The sequence below is a fragment of the Cebus imitator genome, unplaced genomic scaffold (genome assembly GCF_001604975.1).
Source record: "Cebus imitator isolate Cc_AM_T3 unplaced genomic scaffold, Cebus_imitator-1.0 Scaffold13, whole genome shotgun sequence".
Taxonomy (NCBI): domain Eukaryota; kingdom Metazoa; phylum Chordata; class Mammalia; order Primates; family Cebidae; genus Cebus; species Cebus imitator.
Window position 1 is genome coordinate 6,424,990 of NW_016107328.1, and position 18,764 is coordinate 6,443,753.

Sequence of the window (18,764 nt, forward strand, 5' to 3'; positions counted from 1 at the left end):
TGGCAGAAGATTGTTATTCTTTCTGCTCCTCTGGATTCCTCCTCACTTGGTCCCTTGACTGATTTGCAACATTACCTGTTAATACATTGCTGTAGGAATGTTTGTTGGTGAGACTTTCTTGTCTCATCTGTCAACAACATTTTTTGACAACGTTCGCCGTGTGTGCAGAATACTGATGCCTGAATACTTGCAGTACCACAAAATGCCATTCTGAATGAGACAAAGGTTTTTGAAATTTGCTTACACTTTTTTTTACTACTGTGTAAGTGTATTGAGTTTGCCACCTTTTTACTCTTTAATCTCTGTGTGAAAAATGTAGTCAATCAATTTTGTGTTTTTTAAGTCTTAGGGTTTGGGAGATTGGCGTTTAAGAGGAGTGTTTTATATAGCGAAAGGAATTTCAGTCGCTTGGGTGTTTGATGACTTACTATTGCAAATCATTTAAGACTAATTCCTCAAGAAAAACCATGATCCTTTTAATTCTTTAATTGTATTTAATAATAGAAACAGAAGCTTTGTGTCTAGAACTGCTTGATAACTGAGGCTTGATAGTCTGTTTGTAAAGTGTTGCAGTTAACTGAAACTCCCTAATCAGCATTCATAAAATGAAATGACAGCACTTTTTTTTTTTCATGTGACTTTCATAGTCCATAATAACGAACTGCAAGGGAGGTTCTTAGTCCTGAAGCACACCTAGCTGCATATCATCATGGTGGTGTTATTGCTGTCAGTATTTGTGTTAGCATTTTCTAACAGCCTTCGTTTTGGGGGAGGTGGGCGTTGAAAAGGCACTTGGCCGTTTCTCTCTGCTTAGGTTTTAGATAACCACTTAAGCAGTAAGATTTCTTAACGAGAGAGAGAGAGAGAGAGAGAGAGAAAGAGAGGGAGAGAATGTGTATTTGCAGAACAGTTTTGCTAGATAATAATCTTTAAAAACTCTTTAAAACTTTAATAGTGATGTAGCTGTTTGTGAGAAAACGCTTGCTTTGTAAAATGTTCTAGGATATGTAGTATGAATTCTAGATTGTATAATTGGATAGAGGCTAGATTTTTCTCTCCCATGAAAGTGGTTGGTTGATCAGAGGGAGGAGCAGTTAGTAAGTTAATTATGGTTGCCCCAGAAAAAAATATAATTTCAGATGTTGAGTAAAACTAAGTGAATGCAGTTTATTTTTAATAGATTTTTGATTGCTGTTTAACTTAATAGAACTTAAAATTCAGTTCTCTGAACGTTCCAGGAATAAACAGGTTTTAAAAATTTACGGGTAAAATTAGTGCCCCTCTTGGGATTATTTCACTCATATTTGAAATGGTCATTTGTCTTTACATGGTAAATAACAGTTGATGGAGAAGCATAGAGGGATGCCTATTCTACTCCTAGTCTCCATGGGGGAAACTACTGGATTGTCCCTTACATGAGGTTGCTTAACTCTTACTAAGTATTAATGCATTCAACTGTAAGAACTTACAATTTTCTCTTACATTGTTTAAGGAAAACAAGACTATATTAGTTGGAAATAGCGTAGTGGCATACGTCTTCTTGGTTTTGGTCTCTTCTGTAACTACACCAGAGTTTAGCAGAGTGCCTGCCTGGTGCATAGTGGATACTCAGTAATTAGGTTTTAAACAACTGAGTGAATGGCAAGGTCAAAGAGTCTTAGATTTTAACAGCATTTTGTAATTATGTGGCAAAAGTTTTTGAAAAAGATGTCGGTTGCTCTGAGCTGTAGTTTTTTCAAGTATCTTGTATATTTTGAAGACTGCTGTATTGGGTTAAGTTGCTTTGAAATCTTTGGGGGAGGAAGTATAGACACAATTCTGTGTTATACTTTAGTTCATAGAATGGATTCGTTTACTTACAATGGGTATTTGATATATGTATCTTGTCAGCATTCATGAACAACAGTCAGTTCAAATAATTTCTTGTGGATTTAGAGTTTCTAAAAGTCCACATAAATGTTCTTGGATGTGTGAGCTCATTCTTTATTATGGTCAGTTCACTAAATCCTGGCTCTTAATTATGCTGTGATATTGAAGACCTACTGTATGCCAGATTCCTTATAAGCATTAAGTTAGTTTTATAACAACTCTGCAATGTGTAGGTTAGTTTCTATTTAATTTCTAATTAACATTAGGAAAGTAAGGCTCAGAAAGATTAGGTTAGAGGTATGCCATTAGTCATAATTAAATATTTCCAATTAGGTCTACTTGCTCAAGTATACTGCCAAGTGGGAGATGTTGAGACTGACATTTGAACCTATCACATTTACTTAAATTCTATTTCAGTGTGCTAATTTGAGGTCTTATGTTTTATATTAAGTATTCATAGAATATACTTAAAACAGCGCATCTCAAAACTTTTTACTTGTTCAGCTGCCGCGCAGGATGGATACTGCTCACTTTTTCTGTACTCTCCTGTAAGAATATACAGTATTAAAAGCTAGCTGTAGCTTCATCCCTTTCCCACTTATGCAGGTAATTAGAATGCAAGTGAGTGACATGTATAAAACTTTTAAAACATGGAAGTCATTCTTAGAATTTTGATTATTTAAATATAAACATTTCTTGCAACTCAATGTGGATAACGGTAACATGGGTCAGAATGACTACTTTCAAAGATACTGTGTGATTTTGCTTAAGTAGAAGACTTAATGCAGAGATATATTTTTGCCGCTGTTTAATTCATTTTGAAAAGATTGATCTTCAGCATAAAGGTACTATTGGATGTGACACTGTGAAGCTTGAGTCCTTTACAGTTATTTTCTGCTAATGCAGTCATCTCTTCTTGGTATATTTTAGTTGATGTATTATGTACGATATATATTAAATTCTAAATTGATACAGACTCTTTCTACTGTGTGTAAAGTAGGGGTCCCCAGCCCCTGGGCTGTAGCCTATTAGGAACAGGGCTGCGCAACAGGAGAGTGGCAGCTCAGCGAGCATTACCCTCTGAGATCTGCCTCCTTTTAGATCAGGAGAGACAGCATTAGTTTCTCATAACATGAACCTTGTTGTGAACTGTGCATTAAAGGGATCCAGGTTTTGTGCTCGTTATGAGAATCTAATGCCTGATGATCTGCGGTGGTACAGTTTCATCCTGAATCCATTCCCTCTGTCCGTGGAAAAACTGTCTTCTGTGAAACCAGTCCCTCGTCCCAAAAGGGTTGGGGACCGTTGGCCTAGAATATTTATTCCTTCCAGTCATAAATTGGCATGTCCTCAGATAATCCACATTAACCTGAATACTACTTTAGGTCAAGCATTTTCAGAAAACATTTGCTAAGAAAAAAATTATGACATAGTCCCAGATGTCATAATACGAACATACTATGTCATATTGTTCCTCGACCAAACTGAGGGTCAGGTTGCTATTTCTTGTGGCCCAATAACGAGATGCAGGTGAACTGGGGAGGAAGCAAGTCTTTATTTTCCACAACTGATTACAGGGAGAAGGCCTGGAAATTATCGCCAGAACAACTCAAAGTTACAAAGTTTTTCAGAGTTTATATGCCGTCTAAGCTGTTTGTCTACATGTAAGTGTGCATTCATCTGAAGATATAAGTGATTAACTTCTTCCTGAAGACCTTCCTCTGGAGCCTCAGTAAATTTACTTAATCTAAATGGGTCCAGTTGCTGGGGTGATTACCCTTATCTTGACTCCTGTGAAATCACCGAGGTTTGGGGAGTTCCTTTAAACCTCCAATAAACTTGTTTGTGGAGACCTGGGGAGTTTCTTCAGGCCCACAATAAAACTTGTTTAATCCTAAATGGCTCCTGCGAAGAATTCCTTCATTATTTTGTCATGCTTTAAGGCCCAGGAAAAGCCTAGGCAAAATTATTGATGGCCTTTTATTACATCCCATACTTTGTATAAGGCACTGGCTTTTAATATTTAACTTAATCACAAACAGTTGTTTTGGAGGCCTGCATTAGTGAGACCTGGTCTGCCTCAATATGACATAATATATCATAATATGTATTTTGACATATCATAATGTGATACTATAAGGATTATTTATGCCATTTCTCTGTCTTAGTGAGGATAATAGAGAATCGAATGCACTAGTTTAAATGAAATCAGAAATCTATGACTTGAGATACACTTTTATAGTTTGTTGACTTGTACCCCAATTGAGAGATTCTTCTCATTGTAACATTCTAGTATGTATGGACAAAAACATTGAATTTAATTTGAAAATTTGCTTTGTATGATAATGTGAAAATTCTCAGATTATTAAATGGGAATAATAATGTCCCCATTACATGCCTCATTAAACTGTTGTGAAATTTTTATGTTAATTTCAATGCAGCATAATAGGGAAGGCAGCATATAATTTTATTAATGTATTTCTAAGTCAAAGGATTATTAAAAATAACTTTGCTTTTTATTACCTAGCACAATATGTGGAATATAGATTGCCATTAACTACCCAAGTTATTGAGCACATAAGTAGGGTTATATTGCAGTGAATAAATAATTTGCGGTTCTTCCTTAAAATAGAAGGTACAGGAGGAGTGTGAATTCAGTAATATGTGTTACATGGGTACTTAACCTTTTTTTTTTTTTTGAGATGGAGTCTTGCTCTGTTGCCAGGCTAGAGTGCAATGGCACAATCTCAGCTCACTGCAACCTCTGGTTCAAGTGATTCTCCTGCCTCAGCCTCCCGAGTAGCTGTGATTACAGGCACACACCACCACGGCCAGCTGATTTTTGCATTTTAAAAAACACTTTTTTATTTTCATTTTTTTGAGATAGAGTCTCGCTCTGTCTCCCAGGCTGGAGTACAGTGGTGTGATCTCAGCTCACTGCAGCCTCTGCCTCCAGGTTCAAGCCATTCTCTTGTCTCAGCCTCCCGAGTAGCTGGGATTACAGGCACCCACCATTATGCCCAGCTAATTTTTGGTATTTTTAGTAGAGATGGGCTTTCACCAGATTGGCCACGCTGGTCTCGAACTCCTGATCTCGTGATTTGCCTACCTCGGCCTCCCGAAATGCTGGGATTACAGGCGTGAGCCACCATACCTGGGACAATTTTTGCATGTTTAGTAGAGGTGGGATTTCACCATGTTGGCCAAGATAGTCTCGATCTCCTGACCTCATGATCCGCCTGCCTTGGCCTTGGGTACCTAATCTTAACTAGTCACGATAAAAGTCCCTGTTGTATTGTCATCTAAACTCTGACCTGAAGAGTAGACCAGTCAGGCCAGAGGGAGAGTGTACATGGGGGTACGGAAGAGAGAGAGAGGCAAAAAGCCTGAAGATAAGGGAAGTCGTGTTAGAAACTGATAGGGGTTATAGTATGACAGTAATAGAGACGGTAAAGGAAGAGTGGGAAAGATGAAGCTGAAGAGATAGACAAGAAGTAAACCATTAGGCCAGCTGCGTGAGTCATGTTAACAAGTCCCATTCAGTTTCAGCTGAAGGCAATGGAGAAACTATTATAGGATCTTAATAGGGGAGAGGGTAAAATACTCGAGTTGTCTTTAGGACAGATTGTCCTGACTGCTTTTGGAGAATGTATTAAACTTGAAGTGAGATTGGATACAGGGAGACAAGTTAAAAGGCTGTTGCCTAAGTCCAGGAAAGAATTGATAAGGATTTGACTGGAATATTGATGATGTCAAATCTATAAGATATGATCATTTACTGGATGCAGGCTTCATTGAGCCATTAACTTTGCCTCCAGTGGTAGAGTAGGGGATAAAGTTTTCCCCAAAGGGCTAGGTGCCCACCCTTTTTCTTGTAAAGTTGTGATCCTTCTTGGGGCTAAGGCTAAGCCAGATGTGTTTCACATAAGCATTTTCCATTGATTTACCACATTGTTAGTCATTAAGTGTAAGGTGACTCACCTCAAAATAGGAATATCAGGCTGGAGACTCTTGAGGCCTCCATGAGTTAGGCATTCAGTGTCCAAAGGAATCCAGAAGCAAGCTGATAGCTGCTTGTCAGAGGGGTAAACTTGATTGCTGTGTCAGGGAGGCAAAGTGTTCAAAACCCCAAGGGGCACTTGTAGGTGGAGGCTGCCTCCTTTTGCCAAATCCTCTAATCAGTAAAATATGAGACTTACAGCTCAAAATGGTCCTTAGGATTGTGAAGCCCCAAAGGTACCAGTGTACTTTTTTACATACAGTCCTTTCTGATTGGAAAGAAAACCCTCACCGGCTCTTAAGTGAGACTTTTAAGTACAAGCACACAACACATCAGTTCTTTTTTTTTTTTTTGGAGACGGAATCTCACTCTGTCACCCAGGCTGGAGTGCAGTGGCGCGATCTTGGCTCACTGCAACCATTGCCTCCTGGGTTCAAGTGATTCAGCTGCCTCAGCTTCTTGAGCTGGGATTACAGGTGCATGCTACGACGCCCAGCTAATTTTGTATTTTAACTAGAGACAGGGTTTTATCATGTTGGTCAGGTCTCAAACTCCTGACCTCAAGTGATCTGCCTGCCTCGGCCTCCCAAAGCATCATGAGCCACCATGCCCGGCTCATCAGTTCAGTTCTTACTATACATTATGATGTAGAGGCAACAATAGTACATTGAATTAGCCCAAAACATCCCATCCATAAGTCACATTTATTTCCCTAACCACTGTAAACCCTGCCCAGACCCTGTTAGCTGAATCTGAGTGTCCGCCTGACAGGACAAGATAGAATGGTTATCTGGGTGCCCATTTCCAAGAGAACCATAAAATTTTGAGTCTCTCCCTAAACTTCTCTGGGCAAACCTCCTAAGTGGTATGTCTGGCCTTCAGTTCATCTTGGAGATCAGGGAGCCCTCAGCTCCATTCCTAACCATCGTTCTCCTTAAAGTAGAAGAGTTTGGGGGTGGAAGCAGACAGGGATCAGGGAGTGTGGAGGAGGAGGGAGCAATTCTGTGCGGGTAATCAAGGCTTTATATTCACTTGGGGTCATTCTCCCGCAGTTTAATGTTTTTGGTCTACTTGAAGCTCTGTAGTTGGCAGCAAGGCCATCATTACTTACACCATCTCTTTTAGTTTGGAGGAATCCTTGGCTCAGCAGTCGCAGCCACAGCCTTTCACCTGGGACCAGGGAGCTTGTTGCCCTTATTGTTATGAGACTTCCCTCCCTCCTGTAGCACAGAGGATAGTGAACAACCACCAAATCACCATTTGGATGGCTAATTTCAGCCTCACTTTTCACTGCTCAGTTTCTAAACATTTAATTTCACTCCTGTTCATTAAAGGTAGACGGGTAGGGGAGTCTTTATTCCCACCTTCTTCCCATCCACCACTATGCTCACTCTCAAATCCCAGGGTATCTTCCCATGTCCCAGAACTCAGGCTGCAGGGTCTTTATCCTTTCTCTAAGCATGTTATGGCTGTGTCAGCATCCCATCCTCTTTCCCCAAAACTCCCAAGAATCATGATGATCTGAGGTTTTATCCTACTTGCAGACTAATAAGTTATCCAGCCACATTTTCATGGAATCTGGTAGAAGACATGAAACTCCTATGTTAAAGATGAAGGGCAGATTATTATTCTTTATAATAGCAGTAGCCAGAGTGTCAATCAGCATTTGTTCCTGTTTTCTAAGCCTCAGTCTACAGGATGACATGAAGAGAACCAGGCAATACTTGTACACACAGTGGGCTACCGTGTTGGAGAGAAGCCCTGAATTAAGAGAACCCAAATCTTTTCCAATGAGCAATAAGCATGCCTGTCCTTTGCTCTGGGAGGGATACATTATATTATACTGGACGGACAGTGAGCATGCTTGTCCTTTGCTCCAGGAGATACTATCTTTATTTCTCAAGGCTGTTCACTCTACAAACATTCTTGAAAAGATACTCTTTAGAGCAAAGGGCAGCTGGTACCTCTGCCTGCACTATATACAAAAGAGATGCCTATGAAGAATTATTTTTCCTAACGTATATAAATTATACCTCATTAAATCTGACATTTGAAAAAGTGGCCGGGCTCAGTGGCTCATGCCTGCAATCCCAGCACTTTGAGAGGCCGAATCAGATAAGCCACTTGAGGCCAGGAGTTCATAACCAGCCTGGCTGACATGGTGAAATCTTGTCTCTACTTAAAATACAAAAATTAGCTGGGTATGGTGGCACACTCCTGTAATCCCATCTACTTGGGAGACTGAGGCACAAAAATCACTGGAATCTGGGAGGTGGAGGTCACAGTGAGATCGTGCTGCTGCATTCCAACCTGGGTGACAGAGTGAGACTCTGACTCAAAAAAAAAGTTCCTGGCATGTGATAAGAACATGACCTGTACTGTAGTAGTATTATTATAGGTGCTGTTCACTTTTTGATCTGTTTTTGGGGGCAAAGTTACATGTAATGACCTTGGTGGAAATTTGAGATTAATTTTCTCAAAGACAAGTTTGGTTACTTTAATAACATTTACTCAAAAAGTAATGACTGACATGTTTAGACATCTTTTCAGTTTGAAAGAGATCACATGCTTTTGAGAATTTCAGGGACATCAAATTTAAGTGAAATATGAGAAAACCACCTTGGGGTGCAAGGTGTGAGATTAGTTTGCCTTCGTTGTATCAAATCACAGTTCTCAACTTTAAATTCTGGCAAATTCCAACATAAATGATGTTAATTAAGTACATTTTCAGGGAGGCTTCTTTTTCTTTATATAAAGGGACAGTATAGATTTAGGTAAATAAGAGAGACTAGCATAATTAGTGAAGAGAATGTTTAAATTCCCTGTTTTTCTTTTTTTTTTTTTCCTTAGATGAGTAGGGCTCCATTTTATTTATTAGCATTTTATAAATTATCCTCCCTTCCAGTTATTTCCTGCAAACAAGTCTTCTAGAAATGTTATTTTGAAAGCTAACTTGCTGAAGATTATTTGTTACATTTGAATTTATTTTGATTTAAATGTTAAATAGTGTGTTCTGGTATTTAGTAAATATATTTACCAAGTTTTTTTCAAGAATATGGAGAACTCAGCTTCATTTATTCTGTTCATTTGGGTTAAAGCATACATGAATTTAGAGACTTGGAAACTTAAAACAATCTTCTAGCTATGGAGCTGGTTCTGAGTTGCTAGTGGGTAAAAGCAGGTGGATCCTTGAAAATGACGGATTTTAGAAAGTCTTTTTGATAATTGGGACTTCCTGTATTAAAATGTGAATACAGTTAAACTAAAACTTTGTCTTTTTATTTGTAGAACAATACGTTGAAGCAGTAGTCAAAATATGTAGCCTGGTTGGCAACCCTTTGAAATGGGTGTGCCAGAGTTCCATTATGGTATGTGCGATGGTGACAACTGGCCAGTGTTCAGTCTTTGGTATGTGGCACCGACCTCCTAGTAGTCTATTAGCATATTAAATGTGTGTCTTTTAAGAACTTAGTTTTAGCAGATTTTCATTGTTCGTGCCTTATAAGCAACTTTTAAAAATAGTATTTTATTAAAATTTAAGTTTTTAAACCATTTTCAGTATGCCTAATTTGGGTAGGAAGGTAGCCTATGCATTTAAATAATTTTTTAAAGCAATATTTAAGCACTTCAGAATTCTTTTTAGTTGAGGTCTGCAAGTGGAAGTTTTTGTGAAATTCTTTCACTGCCCCTCATCTCTCAGATCTCTTCTAGGATCTTGTTAGGGTCTCATAAGTAAGAGATGAACCGTTTTGTTTTTAAAAGAGTAACTGGCTAACAGTATTATAGAAAACTATCCTAAGTCATAAAGTAGGGCCAAACAGATAGTCTAAGACTGTTTATCTCAGGTAGTTTTAACTACTGTATCCAAGTTATATCGCATGTAAAGTCTTGTAGCAAATTCCTGTGCCTTATCTTTAGATATATCCTTTGCCTCATCTTCTGTAAAATAGAAACTGTAAGTCACCTTTTCATAAGTTATTTGGGAATAGTGGAAAGGAGACTGCCAGAACTATTCACTCACTACTTGCCTTCAAGCCCCTTCTCTTTAGATGTGATTTTACTGGAACTCTATCCAAAGAAAGTTCTAGAGCAGGCTTTGGATAGCTCTGCTTTATTTTTCAGTTTCTGGTGTAGGAATATACATATATAATATACATACTTGTATTCTTTTATTTATTTATTTATTTATTTATTTTTATAAGATGGGGTTTCACCATGTTGTTCAGGCTGGTCTTGAACTCCTGACCTCAGGTGATCTGCCCGCCTTGGCCTGCAAAGTACTTGGATTGCAAGCATGAGCCACCACATCCAGCCAATACTTGTATTTCTCTTATGATTCTGTATAGCTGGAGGACATCATTAATATGGAAGAAAAAGGTGACCTTGTTTTTACCCCGCAGTCTTCCTTGGTAAAGATGTAGAGCCAGTAGTTAATCAGATAAAAAAGATGTACTCTCATGACCCTTAGAAGTACTCCACTAAAGGGTAGAAAGTAAAAACCACTTACAATACTGATAATGGAGATAAGTGGCATGTGTGCCATTTTGATATGCTATTTTAATTTATGTTTTCATTTAATATGTTTTGTTTTCTCACTGGTTTTTGGCTTTGGCATGTAGAAAAGCCTAATCATTCCTTCAGTAAGCATAATTACGTACTAACTTTTTTCACTCTCTTTTTAAAAACAATTTTATTGAGGTATACTTTATACACCATAAAATTCACCCATTTCAAATTCACAATTCAGTGATTATTAGTAAATTTATTCAGCTTTGCAACCATTACCAGAGTCTAGGATATTGTCTTATTAACCCAGTAAGATCCGTTGAAAGCCTATTCATCTTCCATACTCCTCCCAGTCCCAGGCAACCACTTTCCTATCTTCTAGTTTTTGCACACACTCATTCTCTGTCTCTGTCTCTGTCTTTGTGTCTCTTGCTCAATTATTCTTTCCTGGACATTTCTTATGAATGGGAACATAAAGTGACTTTTGTGTCTGCTTTCATTTAATTTGCAGTTCATGCGTGTTCAGTGTGTCAGTAATTTGTTCCTTTCTATTGCTGAGTAGTATTCTATTATGTGGATATGCCACATTTTGTTTGTTCATTACCAGCTGATGGGTGTTTGGATGGTTCACAACTTTTGGATGTTATAAATAATGCTACTATGAACATTTGTATGCAGATATGTGTGGATGTATGTTTTCTTTTGCGTAGATGCCTAGGAATAGAATTATTGGGTCATGTGGAAAACTTATATTTAATTTTTAAAGAAACTGCCAAACTGTTGTCCAGACTGTTGGTACTATTTTACGTCCTACCAGTAGTGCATGAGGATTTCAGTTTCTCTGAATCTTCCCAACACTTGTCATGATCTTTCTGATTATAATTATTCTACTGGGTCTGAAGTAGTATAGCATTGTGGTTTGAATTTGCATTTCTCTAATGACTAATGATGTTGAGCATCTTTTCAAGCCATTTTCTTCTTTTTTTTTTTTTTTTTTTTTAAGAGAGGCAGGATTTTATTTTGTTACTCAGGCTGAGTATGGTGGCATAATTACACCTCACTGCAGCCTAGAATTCCTGGGCTGGAGCAGTCCCCTGCATGTTGGCTCACGCCTGCAATCCCAGCACTCTGGGAGGCCGACGTGGGTGGATCTTGAGATCAGGAGATCAAGACCATCCTGGCCAACACGGTGAAACCCTGTCTCTTCAAAAAAAAAAAAAAAAAAGGAAAGAAAAAACAAAAAAGCAATCCTCCTGCTTCAGCCTCCCAAAGTCCTGGACTATAGGTATGCCCCACCAAGCCATATTCCCCATCTATTTTGGTGAAATGTCTGTCAGATCTTTTTGCCCATTTTTAATTGGGTTGTCTTTTATATATTATGTATCCAGGTCCTTTGTCAGATATATTATGTGCAAATATTTTCTCTCAATCTGTGACTTGTCCTTTGATTTTCTTAATGGTGTCTTTTTTTTTTTTCTTAAGAGATGGGGTTCTTCCTATTTAGCCCAGGCTAGACTCAAACTCAGGGCTCAAGTAATCCTCCTGCCTTAGCCTCCTGAGTAATTGATACTCCAGGCGTGTGCCACCATACTTGGCTGTTAATGGTGTCTTTTGAGTTATGAGAGTTTTGATTTGGGTAGAGTCTAGTTTATCTTTTTTTTCTTTTTCCTGTTAAGAATGGTGCAGTGTATGTCGTGTCTAAGAAATCTTTGCCTAACCAAAGATGATGAGATTTACTCTTGCGTTTTCTTCTAAAAGTTTTCTAGTTTTGGTCTTTACATTTAGGTCTGTGATCCATTTTTAGCTAACTTTATGGTGTGAGTTAAGTTACTAAGTTCAACTTTTGAATGAGATATCCTGTAGTCTCAACACCATTTTGGAGAAGACTGTCTTTTCCTCTACTGAATTGCCTTGGTGAATCAGTTGACCACAGATGTTTGGGTTTATGTGTATAGACTTTTATGTATGTTTCATTGATCTATCATTCTGCTAGTACCACATGGCTAGATTACTGTAGCTTTCATACTGTATTTTAATAATGAAAATTCTTATAAATATATATGCTCATATTTATTAAAAAAATGAAACAATATGGAATAGTAAAAGGAAAAAGCAAGAATCACCATGTAGGTAGTCACTGTTTTGGTGACCATTTTTCCAGGCATCTTTATGCATATATACATGTTATATGAGTACGCACACATACTCTCTGCATTTATTCATAGAGATACATCATATTTGCCCACACTCATTGTTCTTGTGTACTTTTTGAGTGAATACATTTATTGTCAGCTTTAAGAGAGAACTGATTATTTTTCTTTCTGCAGGCACTTTTGTAATTCTATGCATTTTTACTGACTTAAACTTCTTAGCAGACTGGAGCCTCTTGGAGCTAAGAACTATGAGTGTATATTTCTTGGTAGCATGTTTAAATGGAATTTACTTCTCATTTCATCTGGTAAAAGATTAAAACTTTTTTTTCTTTTTTCTTTTTTTTGAGACAGAGTCTTACTCTGTTGCCCAGGCAGGAATACAGCGGTGCAATCTCAGCTCACTGCAAACTCTGCCCCCCGGGTTCAAGCCATCCTCCTGCCTCAGCCTCCCAAGTAGCTGGGATTACAGGCACACGCCACCATACCCAGCTTGCTTGCTTATCTATCTATCCTGTCGATCTATCTATCTGTCTATCTAATCTATCTAATCTATCTATTTGTATTTTTAGTAGAGAAAGGGTTTCACCATGTTGGCCAGGCTGGTCTCAACTCCTGACCTCAAGTGATCCACCTGCCTTGGCCTCCCAAAGCGCTGGGATTACAGGCATGAGCCGCCACACTTGGCTCTAAGACAGAATTTTAAATGTGTGCTCTGTGAATGGATAGCACATTATGTGTAGAACTTGTAACAAAATGAATCCCAAAATTGAGTTTTAGACATTTAAAGTTTTAATTAATCTGCTCTTGAGTATTAGATTAACTTTTTGGCAGTTGGTGATAATGAGTGTGGAACCAGTACATATATGTGTAGCGATACAGAATTTGATTTGCAATCATACGAGGACTGATTCCCACTGCAAGCTTAGTTTTATCATGCTAATAAAGGAATAACTACCTTTGTTCTTTAGCATTTCGGAATTTGGTCCTAGTTCCTGTTGAAAATATCTCAGGATCCGGCTTCATTGAAGGGTAACAATTTGTGATTGACATCACAAATTCTGAAATGTTTCTCTCCTGCTAGTGTAGGTCACAACCCATTATTAGAAATTCCTCTGACATCTGCATTTTTCCTGTAGTATGATTTTATGTGATGCATTCATGGTTCAAAATCATATTTAGAGCGGCTCTAGGAGGCTGTATAGATTATGCTTACCTTTTAAAAGATTAAAGTTTAATCTCCGGTGGTGGGGAGCCATTAAAGGGTTTCGACTTCAGAGTGGCACAGTGAGGCAAGCTTTAGAAAGACCAACACACTAGTTCAGTGGAAATTTGATGCTTGAAAAAGGTGATGTGCTTAAATTAGATGATGAACTTGATTGCTTAATGAAATTATAGAAATGAAGTGTTATTGTACAAGGTTTTGAAAAATTTAAACTTAAATTTTTAAGTGGCATAAAGGGAAAGTGTTAACAGTGGCTAACTGAGTGGTGAGGTTGTGGATTTTTATTTTCTTCCTGCTTTTCATGGAAAATTGAGAAAATGTAAAATATGTAATAAGGTGCTAAAATGGGTGGAACTCTTGTATTCTGAGTTTGGCCCTAAGTCAACAGATGCACATTTCTAAAGTGAGTTGTAACAACACCATGTGTGTGTTCAAAAGAGCCAGAAAACGAATCTTGTGACTTCTAATACCTATCCATCTGTTGGTATAAAAAGTTTCACTCAAAAAGTTGGAGATTAGAAGAGAGTTTTTGGCACAAGTCATTGGAAATTGGAAAAGTTTTATAACCCAGTTGTTGGTTTTCTAGGAGACTTCCTAACTGCTTTCCCCCATCTTGTGGGAGGGATGGGAAGTATTCTCCCTGCAGTAAAGATAGAGGGGCTTTATAGTAAGACCACGTGGGGAGCTTAATATATAACTTCTGCAATTTGAGGGACGCAGTGGTTTGTTGTCTAATGCCTGGAAATTTTAAAGGGTGAAAGAGAAACTATCTGCCTTGGCAGCACAGCAGAGAAAGCAAGGTCGCTGTGTGGATGGACTGCCAGTCCTCCCAAAGTTTTTTGGACCAGAGATCTGTGTTTCCCAGAGATCACATGAGGGCCACCTGAGAGAAGCGAGACAAATGGGGGAAAACCAGAAAGGATTCCCAGAGGAGATCCCTAGGGCTGGGGTGGGTGAGAGCTCCCAACTTTCAAGGAACCCCTGAAAATATTCCTGAACAGAATCAGCTTTAAACTTTTTTGTTTTGTTTTTGTTTTTTTGAGACAGTCTCATTCTGTCATCCAGACTGTAGTGCAGTGGCACGATCTTGCCTCACTGCACAGCCTCTCGGGTTCAAGCAATTCTCATGCCTGAGCCTCCTGAGTAGCTGAAATTACAGGTGCACACCACCATGCCCAGCTAATTTTTGTGTTTTTAGTTGGCCAGGCTGGTATAGAACTCCTGATCTCAGGTAATCTGCCTGCCTCGGCTTCCCAAAGTACTGGGATTGCAGCCACGAGCCACCGTGCCTGGCCTAAACATTTTTTGAGTCGTGAAGGTATCTAAGCCCCCTGATAGCACATAATTGCACCACCCAGGGTTAGCAAGGTGTAAAAGAGAGGGATAAAAGCATAATGCTTGTGCTGTGTAGGCTGAGCTGGGAAAGCGGAGATACTAACTTTAAATGAGAAAAAATTGTTAATTATACTAAGGATCTTTCAGTCACTGCAGTCTCGACCTCCCAGGCCTGAGCGATCCTCCCACATCAGCCTTCCAAGTAAGTGTGACTATAGACATGTCCCACCACATCTGGCTAATTTTTTTTATGTTTTATTTTTTATAGAGACGGGGTCTCCTTGTGTTGCCCAGGCTGGTCTTCAGCTCCTGGGATTAAGTGATCCTCTGCTTCAGCCTCCCATATTGTTGGATTATAGGTGTGAGCCGCTGTGCCCAGCTGGGTCTTTCAGTTTTAAAAGTCAGATTATTTTTATAACTTGGGAGTGACCAAATTCATGATCATTTACCTAAATGAAAGTTTAGGGACATTAATTGTGGCTGCAGAATAACTTTAAAGAATAGTGGTGGACAAAAAGTTCTTTTTATAGTTACATCCCACAGGTTCAACTTGTTCAGTGTAATGGTTACAATTGTTTTTTTTTTTTAATTAAAAAAAAATCAAAGAGAATTAATTTTTAGAGGAATGTGCTCATGGAGGCATTTTGTTGTGAATAAAGTGGCATCAACTTTGGGATGGGCAGATCTGTTCTGGAAACAGATCAACCCCTTATTGACACTGACCTCTTACAAGCACTGATGCACTGATGTGAGGTAAGTGAGCCCCGCACCCTTTTTTTTTTTTGAGGCAGGTTCTTACTCTTACCTTCTGGTTGGAGTGTGGTGGCATGATCATAGCTCACTGCAGTCTTGACCTGGTCTCAAGCAATCCTCCCTCCTCAGCCTCATGAGTAGCTGGGACAACAGGCATGTAAAACCATGCCTGGCTAATTTTTTTTTTTATTTAAGATATGGAATCTCACTTATTGCCCAGACTGGTCTCAAATTTCTAGGCTCAAGCAGTCCTCCTGCCTTGGCCTTGCAAGTGTTGGGGATACAGGCATGAGCTACTGCAACTGGCCTAAACCAGTTTTTGAAATTCATTTCCCTCATTTACTTTTTGTAAAAAGGTAACATCCCCAGTTTTGCATTGTTTAAAAAAAAAAAAAGTGTGGTCTATAGCAAAATGCGTTGTACATAGTAGATATTCACATATATTAGTACTTCTTTTTTCCTTAAAGCAAATATTCCCTATTAAATGTTTTTACTCTTTTTTCATTTACTTCTTCAAAATGTATTCCTTAAAAATACTAAATGGAGGTAGGGAGTTTAGTACGTAAATGGTGTGCAATCAAGGATCTAAGAAATGTTAGTCTTTAGTATAGCTAAAATTCTGCTTTTGATTTGAAATGTGAAAAGTTTTTGGAAAATGAAAAGTAGTTTTACTGACGTGTGTGAGGGAAGTGTATGAAATTAGAGACTAAATGTAGACTTGGCTGGGTGTGGTGGCTCACACCTGTAATCCTACTACTTTGGGAGGCGGAGGTGGGTGGATCACCTGAGGTCAGGGGTCCGAGACCAGCCAGACCAACATGGTGAAACCCCATCTCTACTAAAAATATAAAAATTGGGGATGGACGGTGGGGGGTGGGGAGTTGGGAAGAGATAGCAAGGGGATAGATGCCAGATGTACGTGATGGGGAGGAAGGCAGCAAATCACACTGCCACATGTGTATCTGTGCAACAACCTGGCATGTTCTTCATATGTACCCCAAAACCTAAAATGCAATAAAATAAATAAATAGAAAAAAAATTAGCTGGGCATGGTGGTGGGTGCCTGTAATCCCAGCTACTTGGAAGGCTGAGACATGAGGATTGCTTGAACCTGGGAGAGGCGGAGGTTGCACTGAGCCAGGATCGCACCATTGCACTCTAGTTTGGGTGACAAGAGTGAAACTCCATCTAAAAAATATGTAACTAATTAAATAAATAAAGGTAGATTCAAGTGGAGAATTTTTCCATTACTGTTCTTAGTAGGAGCAGTTTGGAATGTGTAACACAAAATAAAGCAACTTGTTATAGAGAGAACACTTTGTAAAAACCAGTATTAGTCTTGTGTTCTCATATTCTCTTTTTTTTTTTTTTTGTTTCTTATATTCTCAAAATCTATTTCATCATTCTTTTTATGAAAAATTTTTTAGTTCTTTATTTGATATTTTTTAAGTGATCTTGGTGTTTTGTCATCTTTTCTGGATGTTCTACTTAATGTTCAAATTTTATACTTTGAAACTTTATCCTGGAATCTCTTAAATATCTCAAAAAACTGATTTATACCATCTAATTTTTGAGTATCTTTATTATCTGTATTTCTACTTCAGAGTTAACATTTGTAACATAAATTCTGCTTGTTTGTAGGAATGCCCTTAAATTGGAAAGGAAATTACAGTTAGTTTTCTGTTTGAGACCAGAATATTCTTTATAATTCATTAATGGGTCCTTGGTTGCAAGAGCAGAAACTGACTGGGTAATTTGCATATGAAAGGAGTTTATAGGGATGATGACAAGTAGCTCACAGAATTGATGGAGAGAGTGGAAATCCAGGTTCACAAAATGAGCAATAACCAGAGGCAGCTGAGCAGCAAGAAAATATTGCCCAGATTGTGTTACCAGAACAGTATGATTAGCGCACTGTGGCCTCTGGTCTGCCACTGGTCTTTGGATACGAGGTCTTGGGGTGTAGGTATAGTATTTGTCATCTGACCTCTTCCTTGAACTCCATACTTCTGTTTCTGTCGTTGCCTTCACAGCATCTTCAGATTGGTGGCCCATAGGTCTCTCAAATTTAACATGTCCAAAACTGAACTGCTCTTCTTTTATTAATCTTCATACCTGCTCCATTTCATCCAGTCAAGCTGTGTGACAGAAAATAGTTCATAATCTGGATTTATCTTGCTTTGTTTCCTGATAGAGTTAGTTTATATGTACTTGGCAAGTTTATTACATAGGGTAATGTTGAATACATCCCATTGCATTACATCAGCAGGCATATAATGTGTATTACATTTTTGGTGATACTAAATTTTATCCTTAAATTAAGATGGTGTCAGCCAGCTTGGTCAACATGGTGAAACCCTGTCTCTACAAAAAAAATACAATAGTTAGCTGAGCAGGGTGGTGTGATCCTGGGAGATTGAAGCTGCTGTGGGCTGTGATCGTGCCACTGCACTCCAGTCTAGGCGAGAGAATGAGACTTGGTAAAAGGTCTCTCTTTGGTGATACTTTCAGACCATGTGAATATCTGGTTGCCCAAAACTTTTAACTGAATCGCTTAACATAGGAGAGGGCAGACAGTCAAATAATGGCTGTTAATGTATATCCGAATAATAGCTATTAGTTATTATCAAGAAGTTATGGAAGAAGACCCTCCTGTGTTAATTTCAGTTTTTAATACAGTAGAGGAAAGATAAGTAAATTATGAATTTCAAATTCTGGAAAGAAGCAAATTTAATCAGCATTAACAATCATTCTCCAATTCGGACTGCAAAGGTGACACGTGATGGCTGTAAGTAATTTAACTTTTTAAAATAGATAAGACTAATGTCTGAATAAAAGGTACAATAGGAAAGAGGCTGAAAGAAATGGTTAAGATATTGATGATCTGTTAACTTTAGTGACCAGTAGTTTCTCATCTGTCATTTAA

General features: G+C 38.4%; 1 protein-coding gene across 19 annotated transcripts in view; it reads left to right on the plus strand.

Moving 5' to 3' along the window:
- The window catches only part of CYRIB (CYFIP related Rac1 interactor B), a 173,520-nt gene that overhangs the window by 79,700 nt on the left and 75,056 nt on the right, over window positions 1–18,764 (plus strand). The window lies entirely within an intron of this gene.